Here is an 18,377-nt window from a genome sequence, read left to right as displayed (position 1 = left end):
TGGAGTGCAATGGTGAGGCCTCAGCTCACTGTAACCTCCACTTCCTGGGTTCAACCAATTCTCCAGCCTCAGCCTCCTGAATAGCTGAGATTACAGGCGTGCAACGCCATGCCTGGCTAATTTTTCTTTTCTTATTTTTAGTAGAGATGGTGTTTTTACCATGTTGGCCAGGCTGGTCTGGAACTCCTGACCTCAGATGATCCACCTGCCTTGGCCTCCCAAAGTGTTAGGATTACAGGCGTGAGCCACTACTCCTAGCCATAAATTTAGATTTAAATTACTGGTAGGCTGGGTGTGGTGGCTGTCTGCTGTAGTCCCAGCCTTTGGGAGGCTGATGTGGGAGGATCACTTGAGGCCATGAGTTTAACGCCAGCCTGGATGACATAGCATCTCTACATAAAGATAAAAAAATTTAGCTAAGTGTGGTGGCCCATGCCTGTAGTCCTAGCTACTAGGGAGGCTGAGGCGGGAGGATTGCTAGAGCCCTAAGTTTGAGGCTGCAGTGCTATGATTTACCACTGTACTCCAGCTCGGGTGACAGAGTGAGACTCTGTCTCTATAATAAATGATGATTTTTTTTGAAGTTAGATTTATTTTTTGAAGCACTGAGTGGGAAATAGGATTAGAGGTCTTTTTAGAGATGCCACTGCCTAAAACACAATTTTGAACATGCACTGTTATGTGGAATCTTCCTTTTACCTCAAGTCTTGGGTAGTACTTTTTTGTGTAGGGTCAAGACAGACAACTTTTGGGGGTGACAGTAACACTGTGTTGCTACTCCAGTCTATGAGATTTTTTTTGTCTCTGCAAAATGCATTGACTAATCCTGGTGGCTTCTCCTGTGAGGTCACAGTTCCTCCTACCTGTGGTGTCATCCAATGCTCTGCTTTAAGAGAACCTTTGGGGAACACAGGCTTTGCTCATCTCTCCTTCCCCATGGCCACCCCCAGTGCCCATCACACGCTGCCCTCACGTGCTGGCCTAACCGGCCTGAGCTGGAACCTATGCTTAATTGCTGGGGAAACCTTCTGCCTCTCCCAACCCCCCGTTATTGCCCCTGTCTGGATTCTTCTCGCTTAGTTTTGGTCCCAGGCAGGAATTGGGGTGCAGGAGGCTTTCTGCTTGGGGCAGTTTCTCAGCCCTCTCCATAAACCTCCAGCCCAAGGGCTGTTGCAATTGGAATCAAAGGTGGGGTCAGTGAACTCCTAGGCTCTTTGACCCTGAGGTGGCCTGTTAGAGTCTGTTATTTGTGTTCATTTGAGTGAGTGGATGGACTCAGTGGGTTAAGAAGTGACTCTGTATGTCGTATATGACTTTAAGGCATTTCGATGGATTGGTTGAGCAGTCATGTTGGTTAAAATTGACTTGAGTCCACAGGTAGAGCTGGTGATGCTGGTGGCTGGGCCTGCTGCATCCCACCCTGCTTCCTGGAGGGGCTGAACAGGGCACTGCTTTGGGGTATGAGCATTTTCTTCTTACCCCTTTGACATACGGATGTGCAAAATTTTTTGACTTTGAACTTTCATATCCAAGTATTCATAGCCAAGCAGTGTGTCCTATAACTCTCATGAGGTTTCATTGATGATTTCAGTTGCTTTGGGTTACTCTTTTTTTGCATACATTTTGCATTTACAGAATTAGTATATTTTTGTAACTGGACTCAGGAGAGCTGGGTAAATATGAGATAATTTCTCTACTACTTATGGCATTAAAATGACCTGCATAAGTGGAGCTCTTGCTCATGCTTGAAAGTGAAGGGCATATGTAATACAAAACACTGTATCTGTGATGTTTTGGATTGGGATTGTGCAGATGTGTTTTTTAAAATAATGCATAGGTGAAAAATGAGTAGATTATTAAAATAATGAAAACCATTCTGTTTTTGAAGTGAAGTCTTTTAATATCATACTCCTGTTGTTTTATTTTTAAACCAGTAGTTAAAAGAGCACAAAGATTTCTTTTTTTCTGGGTTGGAAGGAAATCCTAATTATCTCCAAATATGGAGTGACTTAAAATAAGTGAGCCCTGAGGAGAGGGACATTTGTTTTTCTTAAGCTTCTCTGAACAATGATTTCCTTGAAAATTTTTATTTTGCATTCTAATGTTTTTTTCAAAAGGAAGATGTTTTTTTTCTAGGCGGTATAGGTTCCAATACATTAAAGGTGGCTGGTACGCCAGGCGAGGTGGCTCATGCCTGTAATCCAAGCACTTTTTGGGAGGCCTAGCCAGGAGGATCACTTGGGCTTAGGAGTTCGAGACCAGCCTGGGCAACATGGCAAGACGCTGTCTCTACTAAAGATATAAAAATTAGCCAGATGTGGTGGTACACACCTGTAGTCCCAGCTACCTGGGAGGCAGAGGTGGGTGGATTGCTGGAATCCAGGACTTTGAGGCAGTGATCCTGCCACTGCACTCCAGCCTGGGTGACAGAGTGAGATCCTGTCTCAAAGACAAAAGGTGGAGGGCACATGGCAGTGACCCGCCTGTCTGTGGTGACGTGCAAGGATGGTGTCCTCCTCACCATGCATGTGTGCATCCAGCCCTACCTTGCACATTCACGTGCTCCAGATGTTTGTGAAAGAATCAACCAGTGGACCGTGATTCACCTCATGGAGCCTGTGAGATTTTCTTTTAATGTAGTCGGCCGGGATGTGAGAAGGTCCAGCAAGGCTGTTGGTGATTAAAGAAGCATAATTCTTGTTGACTGGAGCTTACATTTGTATGCTGGATGGTTTCTGCTTGTCCAGCTCTCTGGGCCTGGTCGTGGAGGAGAATTGGAAATTTTGAAGGGTTTAGATGCTTGTGCTGTCATCAGAATCTTCTTACCTTCTGTGTGCTCAGAGGCACACAGCCCACCTCAGCCACAGAAGGAGACAGTGGGAGAGTATGCCTCATCGAAAGACAGACATGGTGACTTCACAGGTTGAAATAAAGTTTCAATGAAATTTATTCCTGTTTGAGGATAGTAGCATGAAAATTTTAAAAATAGTGGCAAAACCCCTCCAAATACAACTCTAGCCAATGTGTAACTGAGTGTATTTTAGGGTATGTTATAAATGTTTTGTCGCTAAACTGGTAATCAGTGTCATGAAAAAATACAACTGCATGGATGGGGTGGGGCTGCAGGGACCGGCTAACTTTTGACAAAGTGCAGAATCTCAATGGAATCAGCAGCCAAAACAAACAAACAAAAACCAGATCCCATTCTTACCTTGTGTTGGTGAATTGTGGGCTACTTTGTAGGACTTCAGAAGAGAAGAGAATCTCATCTCTGAAAAGTGAAAACAGGGACTATGGATGAGAGAATGTTTTTACATATTTTTAATGTTGGACTATGAGGCCCATCAAAATCTAAGACCTTCAAAGGAAAAAATTATTTAAAATAGGGTTTTGTATATTAATTAAATAAGACGGTACTGTAGGTACTCTTTAAAGGCAACCACCCAAGTTCTGTTGAAACACATACCCATAATCCCCACAGAGCTCCTCTTTCAGAGGATTTCTCATGGGAACAAGTTCTATTGCTAGCAGTTTCCAGAATACTGAATTATCTATGTTATCACAATTGTATGAAAAAACATACAAGATTTCTACTGTTTGCAAAAATATCAGCTACAAACACACAGAAATGCAACTGTCGAGCTCTGAGTTACCTGTTGGTTGCAGTTTTGTTTTCCTGCTGCAGCCCACTCTCTGGAAATGCTGGGGCAGCCACTGTTTGATTTGTTTGGACCTGGCTGATGTAAGGTCTAAGAACGGATATACCTGGATTATTCCTGTCCGAGTAGTTGAAAGTGGACTGTTTTTTTAGAGTGCTGAACAGAAATTGAATTTGGGACATGATAGAGACCAAAGAAATACTTGTAGGAAGTGACTGTGATTTTTGTTCAAAGTATTTGCAAAACTAAAGCTAATAAAAGGCTGCCTTCTCAGTGGCCCTTTTATTTAGTTCCTGGCCTTTTCCTTGGAATCAGAGAAAAGAATGGCAAGTCTGCCCACAGAAGAGACTGGAATGTCGAGGAAGGTTGTTCATAAACCACATTCATTGATTAACTGCTGTGTTTAGGGTGAAATTTTAATGCCAGCTGGTAGTTAGTTTCATACTATTTTATTTTTTTTCTGTTATCTTAAAATATCCTTCATACACGACTACGCTGTTTTACTTATTAGTTTATTTTATTTTGAGACAGAGTCTTGCTCTGTCGCCCAGGCTGCAGTGCAGTGGTGCAGTCTTGGCTCACTGCAACCTCCGCTACCTGGGTTCAAGTGATTCTTGTGCCTCGGCCTCCTGAGTAGCTGGGACTACAGTCACGTACCACTATGCCTGGCTTTTTCTTTTTCTTTTTTTTTTTTTTTTTTGTATTTTTAGTAGAGTTAGGGTTTTGCCATGTTGCCCAGGCTAGTCTCCAACTCCTGGCCTCAAGTGATTCACCTGCCTCAGCCTCCCAGTGTGTTGAGATTACAGGCATGAGCCATCACGCCCGCCTATCCATACTATTTTAAACAGTGGAGAAACTTCTGTAGGAAATGAGATGGACAAATGAAGAGAGAAAGAGCCTGCCTATGACCTACAGAAAATGGAGTTTCCTGGATTAATTAATGTTAATTGCTTACAATGTCTGAAGTGTAGCCTAACTGCTATAACCTAAAAAAATCAAATGGAAAGACTGTGTGCTTGATCAGTAGAAGCTGAGTGGCCCGAAGGTGTCCATACCTTTGTATAATTTGCTTGTCACCATCTGGTTAGCTTTTAGAGCCCATTGATGTACAACAATATTTATGACATCATGGGGAATTTTTTATGTTAACACTTCATAATGTAGGCTGCTTTTTAGTAGTTATCAACACGTAGGGCCAGAATTTGCTGGTTAATTTAATGCTTAAATTTTTTAAGCATCATTGTTGCCTGAAATATGTTTTTTTCTTTTTTCCATCTGTGCAGTGCATTTTTTGTCATCATTAAGCAATAGCATTTTAATTGGAGTCACCACTTGGTCAGTAGATGTCAGGTCATGGCATGGGAAGAAAAGGAAAGTGCACTCAGTGATAACCTGTCCTATTGGGAACTCACCCAAGTACTTACGATCCACTTCCCTGCCTTCAGTGATCCTTTCTATGTAATGTTAAAGTTAAACATGTCATTTCCTTACACAGCATAGGAGCTGTATATCTCAGTGTAATAAATCTCGACGAATTCTTGGCAATGATGCCCGTATTTTATGTGTGCTAAGATTATCCCTAGTCATAATTATTTAATACATATGGTATATGTAACATTTATAGCCTTCCCAAAGGGAAAAATGATGTGGCATAATTCTGGCAGATTGTTTATATTGTTTATGTTTAAAATGTATTGTAAAAAATGCTATGCAGGTGATTTTGAAACCCCAGTGTTCTATTTTTAAATGCTTGTATGTCTGTAAGAAACTAAGCACAGTTAGTAATCCAGTTTTTAAGTATTTCCTCTTGTAAATTACTGTTAATTGCTAATGTTCATTGAATTGACCTGCTAATGGGAACAGGCTGACAAAGGGAGTGTCCCTCTAGCTTTTTGATGAACTGTTCAATAACGTCAGACAATCCATAAATTTGCATGAAGGTTTAAGTTTCATCAGCCTTTGTGGTCTAGGCAAATTTCTGTGTTCTTATTATCAAATACTGAGAAACTAAATTTTATAAAAAATAACTTGTTAGAGTGAGCTAAACATTTAAGAAGTGTTGCTTTTGTGTGTTTGATGGGCTAAACAATTCCTTGTCTTTTCAGATTATTTCATTTGTGTCCTGACAGTAATAACTGTGTTTTATCTGGCTGTCAGGGGTCCTTCTAGAATGGTCCTAAATTCTAATGTGCTCATTCATTGTGTTTAGCCTAAAGAATACATTAAGTAGCTTAAAAAATTTATGAAATAATAGGAAAGCCAGTTTGGTTAATTCCAATGAAAATTAAAACTATACATTTATACCCAGTGAAACCCTGGAACTTATTGATGAGGTGGATATTGGTAATTGCTATGATCTGCACAGTGCTTATTTTTTCTTTGTATAAAAGTGTATTCATCTAGTACATTCAGTATTTTTCAGTAGTTATTTAAATAAAATTTGCCAGGCCAGCCTGTGTGACAGTGAGACTCGGTCTCAAAAAAAAAAAAAAAAAAATTCCACTTTTTTTTTTTGAGACAGAGTCTTACACTGTTGTCCGGGCTGGTGTGCAGTGGTGCAGTCTCGGCTTGCTGCAACCTCTGCCTCCTGGGTTCAAGTGATTCTCCCACCTCAGCCTCCCAAGTAGCTAGGCTTACAGGTGCCCGCCACCATGCCCGGCTAATTTTTTGTATTTTTAGTAGAGGCGGGGTTTCACTATGTTGGACAGGCTGGTCTCGAACTCCTGACCTTGTGATTCAACCGCCTTGGCCTCCCAAAGTGCTGGGATTACAGGTGTGAGCCACTGTGCCTGGCCTAAAATTTGCCACATTTTAACTGTTTATATGAAGTGTTAACTTCAAAATGTAAGACAACTTTTCGTCATTTAAAAAATATTAACAATTACTATATGTTGGTAATTTGTTAGGTTCTAAACCCATACAACATATATTTTATTTATTGTATTTCTAATTTCATTTTATTATAAGTATACTTTTACATTAAAGACATGCTTATAGCGCAAGCAATTGAAAAACAAGTGCAAAGCAGAAAATACATCCCTTATAATTCTACAGTGTTAAGTATTTCATATACTATGTTAATGTTTTGGTGCCTAGTTTTGCCTTTCTATGCCTATATGGATATATATTTTAATAATTACATAGGTTTTAATTAAAATGGATATAAAGGCCAGGTGCAGTGGCTCACATCTGTAATCCCAGCACTTGGGGAGGCCGAGGTGGGCAGATTGCCTGAGGTCAGGCGTTCGAGACCAGTCTGGCCAACATGGTGAAACCCCGTCTCTAATAAAAATACAAAAAAAATTAGCCGGGCGTGGTGGCAGGCACCTGTAATCCCAGTTACTCGAGAGGCTGAGGCAGGGGAATTGCTTGAACCAGGGAGGTGGAGATTGCAGTGAGCCGAGATTGTGCCATTGCACTCCAGCCTGGGCGACAGAGCGAGACTCCATCTCAAAAAAAGGATATAAAGTGGTTTGTTTAATTAGTCTCCTCTTCTGTATGTTTAAGGGTGTTTTAAATGATTTTTTGTAAGGCAATTATAGTATTTTTTCTGTCAACGTCCATGTCAACAAATTTCTTACTGACACCATGTTCAAGTGTTTGTATCTGTTGACAAGTGCTTTGGGGCAGTGCTGGTGTTTGGCCCTAACACCTGAGTTTGAGGGAGATGTTACTTTGAAAACTCTACTCTCAGGTTATCTGTTAAGTTCTTAACCATCTGACCTTGCTCTTTAGATTTGGAATGTTGAAGTTTTGGTTTGAGATGAACCAGTTGTGGAAATTTGCTTGATTCTGGAACAGGTGATCAGGTTGCAAAGATTAGGTAAGGTGAGTTTTGTAGGTTATTGTTGAGTCAGGTAATTAAATAAAAATCTGATGAAAGAGGAATCAAATAGCCATTAACACCCTTCCTATTTTTTGAAGAGGGGACAGCATTATGCTTGTTGGGTTTTGAAACTCATGTGATAGAAGACTGAAATTATGTCTTGACAGAACCCCTTTTTTCCTAAATTCTTTGGCAATTTGTTGAGTGCACGAACTCAGTACAGGTACTATGAGAGCAGAAAGTGTTCTTGCCTGTGGCTTGTAGTAGTGGTTAGTGGTGGGCTTTATATTACCTCTTAGTGCCTCTGCTTCATTGCTTAACTTCACTAAGCAAGAGGTGCTCCAGTGTGAATGAGAATAATAGTTACTACATCCTAACATTACTGTAAGAATTAAACAAAATGAATTTATGGATGTCACTTGGTACAGCAAGTCGTCATAAATACTGTAGTTTTTCTTTGTTCTTGTCCTTTATTCTCAAATTGTCATCTCTATAAGGTTAGGACAGAGTTTCCCAAACTTGAGTTGGTATTACAGATTTCTGGACTCCAGCCCCAGAGTTTCTGATTCAGCAGGACTGATGGGGCCTGAATATTTACATTTCTAACAGTTCCCAGGTGATGCTGGTGCTACTGGGAGGGACCATACTTTGAGAAACTCTGGGTTAATGTATTATAAAGGCAGGTGTTATTTTGAGCTAGTAAATTATATAACCCTTTCTTTTAAAACCTCCTGAGTAAATAACATTTAAGATGGGCAAACTTGATATTATATAGTGTCATATGCCCCAAGCAGTTAAATTTGAATTGTTTTTTTATTATTAAGGAAATTTAGAGCTAGAATGACCTAGTTATTTCAGAAATAGAATGATTTAGATTTTTGAGGATTTTGATAGCACCTAAGTATATACCTATAATATTGGCTTAATTTTAATGAAAGTTGTTAAATAAACATTTTCCTTGAATGTGGACACTACTTATGTTTCTAGTGAATTTTATTCACTTGAACATTTTTTTTTTCCAAACATTTTAAGTGTTAATAGATGCAGAATTCAAAAAGAAAAGTTAGGCTAGGAGCCTTTTTAATTTATTTTATAGCTCCCTGTGAAAGATCTGCAGAAACCGAGCTCCTTTTAACGTCATGATTTTTACCACATGTTGAAGTAACTAGAATTGTCAACCAAGTCTTGTTGTGAGTTGCCAGTGATCTGCCATCATCTGTGAGAATTAAGCTTCACTCATGTAATTTTCTTGATGAGTGCCAGACAGGAGCAGGTACTGAATATATGGTGTTGACATACTTAATTTAGTGCTCTTTCCACAATATTACATTGACTATTAATTGGCCTTCTGATAAAATTTCAGCTTAATGCAAATGATGACAAAAGGCATCCTAGGATACTAGCTGCTGCTTCTGAAATTATTCACATGCCCTGAGATCTCATTAGTGACAGTGCGCATACCCACTTTTCTTTGGCATGTAATTAGGGTTCTTTTAAATATAATGGCTAAAATTTAGACTGTGATTAAAAAAATATTTTTGACAAAACTTCTAACTTAAGACTTTGTAGTTTGTTCTTCTGTTGTATAGTTGCACATCTCCCATAGTTTGAAAAGCAAAGAGGAGCTTATGTTCCATTCTTCACAGTCTCCGGTTTTCCATTATATTGGCCTTGCCTGGGAACAGGTTGCACAAGAAAAGTTCAACAAGAACTTTAAGTTGCGTTTTGGTTTATTGAAGTATGCATGGTGAACAGCAAGTAGATTTCTGTCTTTTCATGGTTTGGTCTTTTTTTCTTCTTTTCCGTTTTCAGTCCTCTTCTCGTTTATTAGCTTATATTTTAGGATTTTGCAAAATATTTTCTTTTATTTATGTTAGATAGAAACATGAGAAAATTCTTTATTTTTTAATTTTTATTTTTTGGAGACAGGGTTTTGCTCTGATGCCCAGGCTAGAGTGCAGTGGGATGATCATGGCTCATGGTAGCCTCGACCTTCTAGGCTCCAGGGTTCCTCCCACCTCAGCCTCCTTAGTAGCTGGGACCCTCAGGTCTGGCTAATTGCTTTTTTTTTTCTAAATTGGAAAAAAAAAAAGCCTTTAAAAAAGGTCAGAATATTCCTTATGGATCCAAACCAAGTTCATGGATGCAAATAAATGTTGAGTTATTTGGACACTTTCATGTCATCTTAGAATTTTTTAAGTCAACCCTAACGTCTCATTCTTAAGCATGTTCTGATGGCCTGAGTGAGAATTGTCTTATCATTAAAGTTCTTGTGTGAAAATAGTGAAGTTTAAACAAAAATTCTGAAAAATAGTGAATTTATTAACAATATGTATATCACAGGAATGTATCACTTTCCGGTCAATGATGTATAAATGATGATGCCTTGTTCCATCTTTTTAAAATTGTGTGACACAATGCTTTATGCTTTTTTTTAGTTTTACAGTTCTCTGCAATGAGCACCTATGATATTTTATAATCAGAAGAAAATTATTTGTAACCATGTTTTAACAATGCCCATTAAAATGCTACTGTTACATTTACTTTGTAAATATTATCAGATTTTGCTTAAGGCAATGCACATATAAATCCATATATGTTCTACAGGAGTGATCACCAGAAGGGATGAAGTATAGGGTCAGTTAGTGGCCTTTAACTTTTTGGTTGTCTCCTATAATGGGGTTTCTCAGCCTCTGCACAAATGACATTTTGGACTGGATTATTCTTTGTTGTGTGGGACTGTCCTGTGTATTGAGGATGTTTTGCAGTTTCCCTGACCTATACTGTTGAGAGGTAAATAATATTGAGCCCAGTTGTAACAACCAAGTATGTCTCACACACTGCCAGTGTCCCCTGGGGGCAAAATTGCCCCTCATTGAGAATCACTACCCTAGAGTAAAAAATACGTTTCACTTGGCAGCCCAGTAGGTAAATGCAAGCATGTGTGTGCGTGTGTGCGTGTGCATGTGTGCACACACACACACCCCAAACGACCTTACTGCTTTGTAAGTGTACATTGATATTTTCTATTTTATTTTGTTCCATTCTATTCATTCCATATCTTTTCTTTAAAAATGTTTGTGAGGATATTTTTCTGAATAGGGTGGTTCCTGTGACAGTTAGTCTTCACTTTAAAATGTACATAAGGCAGGGGCGGTGTTGCTCGCCTGTGTCTCAGCTACTCGGGAGGCTGAGGCTGGAGGATTGCTTGAGCCCAGGACTTCAAGGCTGCAGGGAGCCATGATCATGCCACTGCACTCCAGCCTGGGCCACAGAGTGAGACCCCGTCCCACCTTCCCACCCAAAAAATGTATGTGGGGTAAAGATGAGCTATTTTGACTCTATGTGGGTTTACTTACAGCGAGGCATACCAAGATTGAAGAATACTGCTTATTCTGGGTTCTCTGTGGATGGGATGTGTACTGATAAATACATATAATATTGGCTTAATTTTAATGAAAGTTGTTAAATAAATGTTGTTTTCCTTGGATGTGGACACTGCATTTGTGGACACTTAAAAATAGCTGCAGTTTAGGCACCAGCACTTCCCAGGGGCCTCCTCCCTATAATCTGACACATCATGCACAAGGCAGATTCTCTGAGGTGTGGTCTAAACATGAGCAGGAGACAAAGGTTGTGCTGTTAGCATGAAAAGGTTGTGCCTTCTTGGGCTTCAGGGTTTTGTACAAGGTTGAGATGGAAGGCTGCCTATGAATTCAGAATTCATATACAGAAGATTCATATAGAATGAGAGAGTTTTGTTGTCCTTTCAGGAATATAGATTGTATCTTGGGGCAGATGGCTTTATGTGTCTCATACTGCAGATTCGAGAGATTTAAATTTTCATTTCTCTAAAGGAAACATTTATAGTTTTTGGTTCTTAAGCACACTGGAAGTCCTTCCCTTCTCTTTGCATTTGTGTTTCTTATACAAATACCATATGTGAAATATCAGTTATACTGCAGTTATGTACAGGATGAAGGTTTCTCCCTAGGGAATAAATAAACCATCCTCCATGTGCCTCATTAAAAAGATTGGAAAAGAAACGTGGCTTTGTCTTCTAAAAATCAGTCACAATTTTCTATATTGCTATTCACGGTATGGCTTTATGGAATATTTTTATTATTGAATTTTTTGAATGGCTTGTTGTTTTTGCTTTAAAATTTTACTTATATCTTAAATTAAGGATGTTGGATCTTGAAAAAGTTGCTATGGTGACTATATACTTAAGCTTGATGTCTCCAATTCAGAAATGGGTCATTGTTCTAAAACTTCATTGTAAAATCTGTTACTTGGAACTTTATTTTCTCATGGAAACAATATTGCAAGTAATAGATTCCAGACTCATTAAAAATAACTTATTTAAATCAGAAAGTAAAAAAATTACACCCCTGGTCCCCTCTGAGACAGGATCTCACTCTGTTGCCCAGTCTGGAACACAGTGGCATGGTAATGGCTCACTGTAGCCTCGAGCTTCCCAGGCTCAGGTGATCCTCCCATCTCAGTCTTTCGAATAGTTGGGACTACAGGCAAACGGTCACCACTCCTGGCTAATTTTCCTTTTTTTTTTTGTAGAGACAGCGTCTTGCTATATTGTCCAGGCTGGTCTCCGAACTCCCGGGCCCAAGCCATCTGCTGAGCGGGCAGCTCAGCCTCCCGAAGTCCTGGGATTACAGGTGTGAGCCACAATGCCTGGCCAAGTAAAGGAAACACTGTATACTTACATCTTTGTATTTATACTGGAGTAGTCTCCCCACCATCCATCTTCCTTCCTTCCATAAATTCTCATGCTAGAAGACGAGGTATAGCAGATACTATGTTTGGCATTTTTTTTTTTTTTTTTTTTAAATATAGTGTGTTGTGAACCACAGGGAGCTTTGGAGGATTTGTTCATTCCCTCAGTAGATATTTACTCTGTACCTACTATGTGCAAGACACTGTTCTAGGTCCTGGGGATGCAGCAGAGCAATCCTGCTCTAATGCGTGCTGTTGTTTGACAGCATAACCTGTAATTGAATGTCCTGGGAAGCAGGAGGCAGGCAGCGTGAAGAAGCCTTACAGCTGCCTGCAACTGAGGGCCACGACCCTGGGAAAGGACACTGTGGCTCCTGAGGCTTCTGTTCCGGGGACTCTGACTCCCCATTCTGCCCTCCACACTCGGTGTGGTTTTCTGGAACTCCTTTTCTGAATAGGAGGATCTGGAAGGTAGTCGCGTATGGTTTCAAGAGAGCTTAAAGTGATAGTGTGTTAGTAAAATGTTTCAAAACCACTCTCAGCTGAGGCTGAAGGAGTGGGGACTGATTTGTAGTGTTTGCCAATTTCTGTGGTGTACACACTCCCGCCCTGGCCCATTTCAGGAAGCCAATGGGGTGTCCCTGAGTGTGGAGTTGGAAAACACACCATCATACACTTTTACATAGTGTTTCCACTATGTAGACACAACAGACCTAGGACAATCCAAGGCCACACAGAGTAGTAAAATGCAACACAGATGATAGGAAGTTTTACTTTTTTTTTTTTTTTTGAGACGGAGTCTCGCTGTGTCACCGAAACTGGAGTGCAATGTCGCGATCTCGGCTCACTGCAACCTCTGCCTCCCAGGTTCAAGCGATTCTCCCTGCCTCAGCCTCCAGAGTAGCTGGGATTATAGGCGCCCGCCACCACACCTGGCTAATTTTTGTATTTTTAGTAGAGAGGGGGTTTTGCCATGTTGGTCTCAAACTCCTGGCCTCAGGTGATCTGCCCGCCTTGGCTTCCCAAAGCGCTGGAAATACAGATGTGAGCCACTGCGCCTGGCTGAGTTTTACTTATTTATTACTTTGCTTTTTAATTTAACTGTAAGTTTATATATCTTAATTTTTAAATGATGAATGTGGTAATAACTGGCTTGCAAAATTTCTGAAAACTTAAGAGTCCTAATGAGCCAGTCTTCACTGGCTCCAGCATCTGGGAGCACCACAATACTTTACCTAAAATCATTATGGCTGGATGTTAGAATATTGAGTAGTTCAGATTTTAGACAGGTAATATGGAATATGTGTCATAAGATGTAACACCTCCTGTGATGTCTGAGGCAGGACCCTGTAGTCAAAATTTTGGTATTTCTGTAGCAAAATGTGAATATTCACTGAGTAAATAAATACTATGAATAATCTTGGATTGGTTCAGAGTTGCTTTTGCCACCAAATGTACTTCTAACAAACTTATGAAAAAATTTTCATTTTGAGAATCATTTGATTTTGGAATTGTGGACAAGGCATCATGAATCTGTGTCACTGTGTTTGCAAGTCAAGGTTGGTGTTCCAGGTCTAGAAGAACCTGTGTGTTTGCTTTCTCACAATGAGAAGGAGAAGAAACTCAGCATGATCTCCTACTTGGATCATTGGTGCCCTGCCGGAGTGGCGCCTCACCCCTGCGTTTCTGCAGCCTCTTCTTCCTAGAAGGCTCCTGTCCCGGTGACTCTTCCTGTACTTCATTCTTTCTGCCCAGCTCGTCTGGCCTCCACTTCTCGCCAAGTGCTTCATGCCAGATTGATCTGATTTTTCTTTTCACTCCCTCGGTTGGTGTGCAGCCCCCGAGCACATACTTGAAAGAGTGAAGTGAAACTTACAGCCACCTCTGAATAAACATCCCAGCAGTGGAACTGCATGTCCCAAAGTGCTTGAAATCTTGGCTTCTGTGTCTTGGCAAAGCTTATTTTCTTTCAATTTCTGTGATTCAGACAGGTTACAATCTAGTCAGTCATTACCCACATCTTTCTATACCTATTGTAGCCTGTTTATCAGTGAATGTATCTCTGAAGGATTTCAGCTGGTAAATTTGCATTAGGGACAGAGGCAATTGAGCCACTGTCTCCCAGAGTGGTCATACGTGCTAGGTGCTCTGATTTCTTGATGTTCCTGTTGTTTTTAAGATCTCACATGGAATATTTGATGCTAGGAACCCTAACTTACCGAATTCAGAGGTTTTTCTTTAGTATTACTTTTTATGAGTGGGAAGCTATAAACATTACATTTTATTTATTTATTTATTTATTTATTTATTTATTTATTTTTGAGACAGAGTCTCGCTCTTGTCGCCCAGGCTGGAGTGCAGTGGCGCATCTCGGCTAAAGAATTCACAGTCTTGTTGTGCAATATTCTGTTTTGTTCATTTATTACACTTAGGATGAGGTGTCACACTTTGTGAGGTGATTTTTTTTTCCCCTTGTCATTTGCCACTTGCCTAAGTGTACTTCGCTGTCTGACAGTACTGAATCAGGTCAGTTTTTAGGTGGCAGCAATTTATAAATAACCTTCTCTTTCCAAAGAAGAAGCAACAGCTTATTAGTGGTTTGTTTATATGAAGCTTGCTTTTAGTTTTAGGCAGCCTGGATGTTAATTGTCTAATCAGAGTTGTGTTTCACCATAAACACTAATGTGGTCAGTGTTTGAGTTTCTGTTTCTCTTTCTTGGACTGGTATTGAAAGACATAAAAACTGATTTTAGATGTCTAAGCAATGGCTTTTCTTTGTATTTGCTGTCATGTCTCCTTATTACCATGGTCTGTGGGGACTGGTGTATGAAAGTGATTTTATTGTCAGAGTGACTTCCAGTTCCTGGGACATTAAGACATTTCCAGTAATTTCTGTGGTTGCAGAGATAAAGTTGTTAGTGGGAAGTGTAGACCCCAGTGTAGTCAAGGTCTGGGTTGGTTGGACTTCGAATCTGTGAACACCCAGTGTCTCCTTGGCTTTGGCAGATGCATCCTGGTTGCTCCTCTTGTCGTACTGCTCTTATTTCCTTCTGTGTCATTGGCTCTCTCATTCTTCACCAGAAATTGTTTTTTCATTTTTTTCTTTACCCAGAATATAACTCAATTCAGAATTGACTAGGTCTTCAAGAGAAGGAATCAAAAAGTTAGAATACGGGCCAGACATGGTGGCTCATCCCAGTGCTTTGGGAGGACAAGGTGGGAGGATCACCTGAGGTCAGGAATTTTGAGATCAGCCTAGGCAATACATTGAGACCCTGTCTCTACAGAAAATTAAAACATAAGCCAGGTGTGGTGACACGCCCCTGTAGTCAAAGCTACTCTGGAGGCTGAGGTGGGAGGATCGTTTGAGTCCAGGAGTTTGAGGTTGCAGTGAGCTTAGTTACACCCATTGCACCGCAGCCAGGATGACAGAGCAAGACCTTGTCTCTTAACAGAAAAACAAAACTTAGAAGTTGCTTCCTGTTGTATTTCTAACTTTGACCCCAATTAAGTTTATCACTGAAGCCCTAATTTTTATTTTGCTCAGTTACCCACCTAGGGGCCTCATCACTTTTTCTTTCAGTCTTTTGGTCATGAATACCAAAAATTTAATGTTTTAAATTAATTATGTCCCGTCCAAGGTGTTGACTGTGTTGACTTCTGCTTAGAAGAGCAGGGTGATGAGTCAAGGCCACTGTGCCAACCCAAAGGGACAGGAGGTGCCACTGCAAAGGTTCAACCAAGAATAGTGAGAACCATAATTCAAGATTTCACACTGGTGATTGTATTCTGGTGTGGACACTGTCCACACTAAAGATCGTGAGATGTTTTCAGGACCTTCTACAAGAAAACGTGATGGTTTTTGGGAAATAATGATTCAGTACTGTATTTCCTTGTAATATCTTTATATAGGTTTTAAATAGTGTTTTTAGAAAACTGAGAGATTAAAGATAAAAGAAAGAGCTTAGGCCTTTTCCCACTTGGATACGTGACATGTTACTTACAGTCTTTGAAACATGTTGGTATTGTAAAGCAGTACTGCTAGCACTGTTACTTCTTTCATAGATATTTGGGGTGATTATTAATGAAGCCTTAGTTTTTCTCCAAATTTTCTTCTGTTCAGTGAAGTCACTGTAGTCACTGTAGATTTGAAGATATAACAACATTAAATGATTTAAGTACTTTTTATATGCATATTTGAGGGAGTGAGTAGAACTCTTAGAATATTTTAAATTTTTTTTTTGTTATACTGAAGTCCTACCAGTGGCTCCAATGTGTGGAAGCATAGGTGTTAAGTAGAGGTCAAGGTGAATGGTGGGAGAGACACCAAAGTCTTTCAACGAGAGTTTTGAATTGGTGATGAATCGGTAGTGAAGAACTTGGGATTATTTTTGGAGTGTTTTATCAGCTCTTGATGGACAGAATACACTCTCGTTCTCAGTTTTTTAACAACACTATTAATAACAGTACTGACTAGATTTATTACTAAAAACCAGCTCAGGTGTTTGTCCAGTAGGTTTATTGTCTTTGAAGGAAAAGCATTTTTGTACCAACAAAATTTTGAGCATTGACATGGAGTTAATTATAATCAGATTTGGCTTTTTAAAGCCTAAATATTTTTTTTAAAGATAATTGTGGGTTAAACATTAACTTAAAACTGTCTTGGCCAGGCAGGGTGGCTCACGCCTGTAATCCCAGCACTTTGGGAGGCTGAGGCTGGTGGACCACCTGATGTCAGGGGTTCAAGACCAGCCTGGCCAACATGGTGAAACCCTGTCTCTACTAAAAATACAAAAATTAGCCAGGTGGTAATGGTGCACACCTGTAATCCCAGCTGAGGCAGGAAAATCACTTGAGCCTGGGAGATGGAGGTTGCAGTGAGCTGAGATTGCGCCACTGCACTCCAGCCTGGGTGACAGAGTGAGACTGTCTCAAAAAACAAAACAAAACCCCAAAACCTGTCTTACTTTAATATTGCTCTGTTTTAATTTGTGTTACTCTTCTTGGTCATGGAAGATGCTGGAATACTCTCATCTCATTGCATGAACTGTCTGGTATCCATTTTGATTTCCCTCTTTCCCTTTGTGTCTTAGATGGGGGATTTTCAGGCACACCAAGACAGCGTTCTCTGATGGCGATAAGTCCTTTGATCTTTTCCCCAATACTTAACACTTTTTGCTAATGTGTTAGAAGAATTTCTTCTTTCCATTCTCCTAATCTCTTCCTGCTTCTACCCGTGCCAATATACTTCCTCAAGACATATGGGGATTAAAACGTAGGCATATTCAAAGCAGCTACTTATACAGAGTTTTATGTAGATTGTTACATAATTTTTTTGTTGCACTTAATATTATTCTTAAACCCTGGGTATCCTGCTCAGGACTACAATTTGTCTGCAAAATAAACAAAATAGGATGATTCATTTTTTGAGACAAAGTCTTGCTCTGTTGCCCGGGCTGGAGTGCAGTGGCATGATCTTGGCCCCACTGCAACCTCTGCCTCCCAGGTTCAAGCAATTCCCCTGCCTCAGCCTCCTGAGAAGCTGAGATTACAGGCATGCACCAACGTGCTTGGCTAATTTTTGTATTTTTTAGTAGAGACATGGTTTTGCCATGTTGGCCAGGCTAGTCTTGAATTCCTGACCTCAAGTGATCCCCCAACCTCAGCCTCCCAAAGTGCTAGGATTACAGGTGTTAGCCACCATGACTGGCCCTAAAATAGGATGATTCTAATGATAGCAACAACAACATCAACCACTGCCTGCACTGTTCTGCAGCCGCTGGACCTTGGGCTCACTTGCTTTGTGCCTGTGATTTTGTTTACTGTCTGCATATACAGGCACATTTGCTCATAATGACCTCGGAAGTTTATGGCAACTTCCTGTGGTTGGCATTGTAGCCCTCTTCATTTATTAGACGAACAGAAACTGAGGCACTGAGAGCTCATGTGACCCATTCAATGTCACCCACTAGTCAGTGAAAATGTGTGGATTTGAATCTTTGTCTTCTGACCTCCAGGGCTGCCCCGTCAAATTTCTCCTGCTGCTCTTCAGCCTGAGAGGCACACCCATCCTTTGGAGTGGAACTCAACTCTTTCCATTGACTTGACCCAGACAGACTCCTCCTGTCTGCATTTCCACAGCATTCACATTCCTTCTG

The 18,377-nt window shown here is 40.3% G+C and overlaps 1 protein-coding gene across 34 annotated transcripts in view; it reads left to right on the top strand.

Moving 5' to 3' along the window:
• Positions 1–18,377, top strand: part of PARD3 (par-3 family cell polarity regulator) — a 713,016-nt gene that overhangs the window by 267,020 nt on the left and 427,619 nt on the right. The window contains exon 1 of one of the 34 annotated variants that reach the window (XM_054523179.2): positions 12,143–12,161. The exons of the other annotated variants lie outside the window; for them this stretch is intronic. The gene's annotated coding sequence lies outside the window, so the exon portion shown is untranslated. Of the gene's footprint in view, positions 1–12,142; positions 12,162–18,377 lie in introns of those variants that run through there. 34 annotated transcript variants of the gene reach the window in all.

The sequence above is a fragment of the Pongo abelii genome, chromosome 8, assembly GCF_028885655.2.
Source record: "Pongo abelii isolate AG06213 chromosome 8, NHGRI_mPonAbe1-v2.0_pri, whole genome shotgun sequence".
Lineage (NCBI taxonomy): Eukaryota > Metazoa > Chordata > Mammalia > Primates > Hominidae > Pongo > Pongo abelii.
The sequence above is the reverse complement of the archived record's forward strand: the minus strand, read 5'-3'. Positions and strand labels throughout refer to the sequence as shown.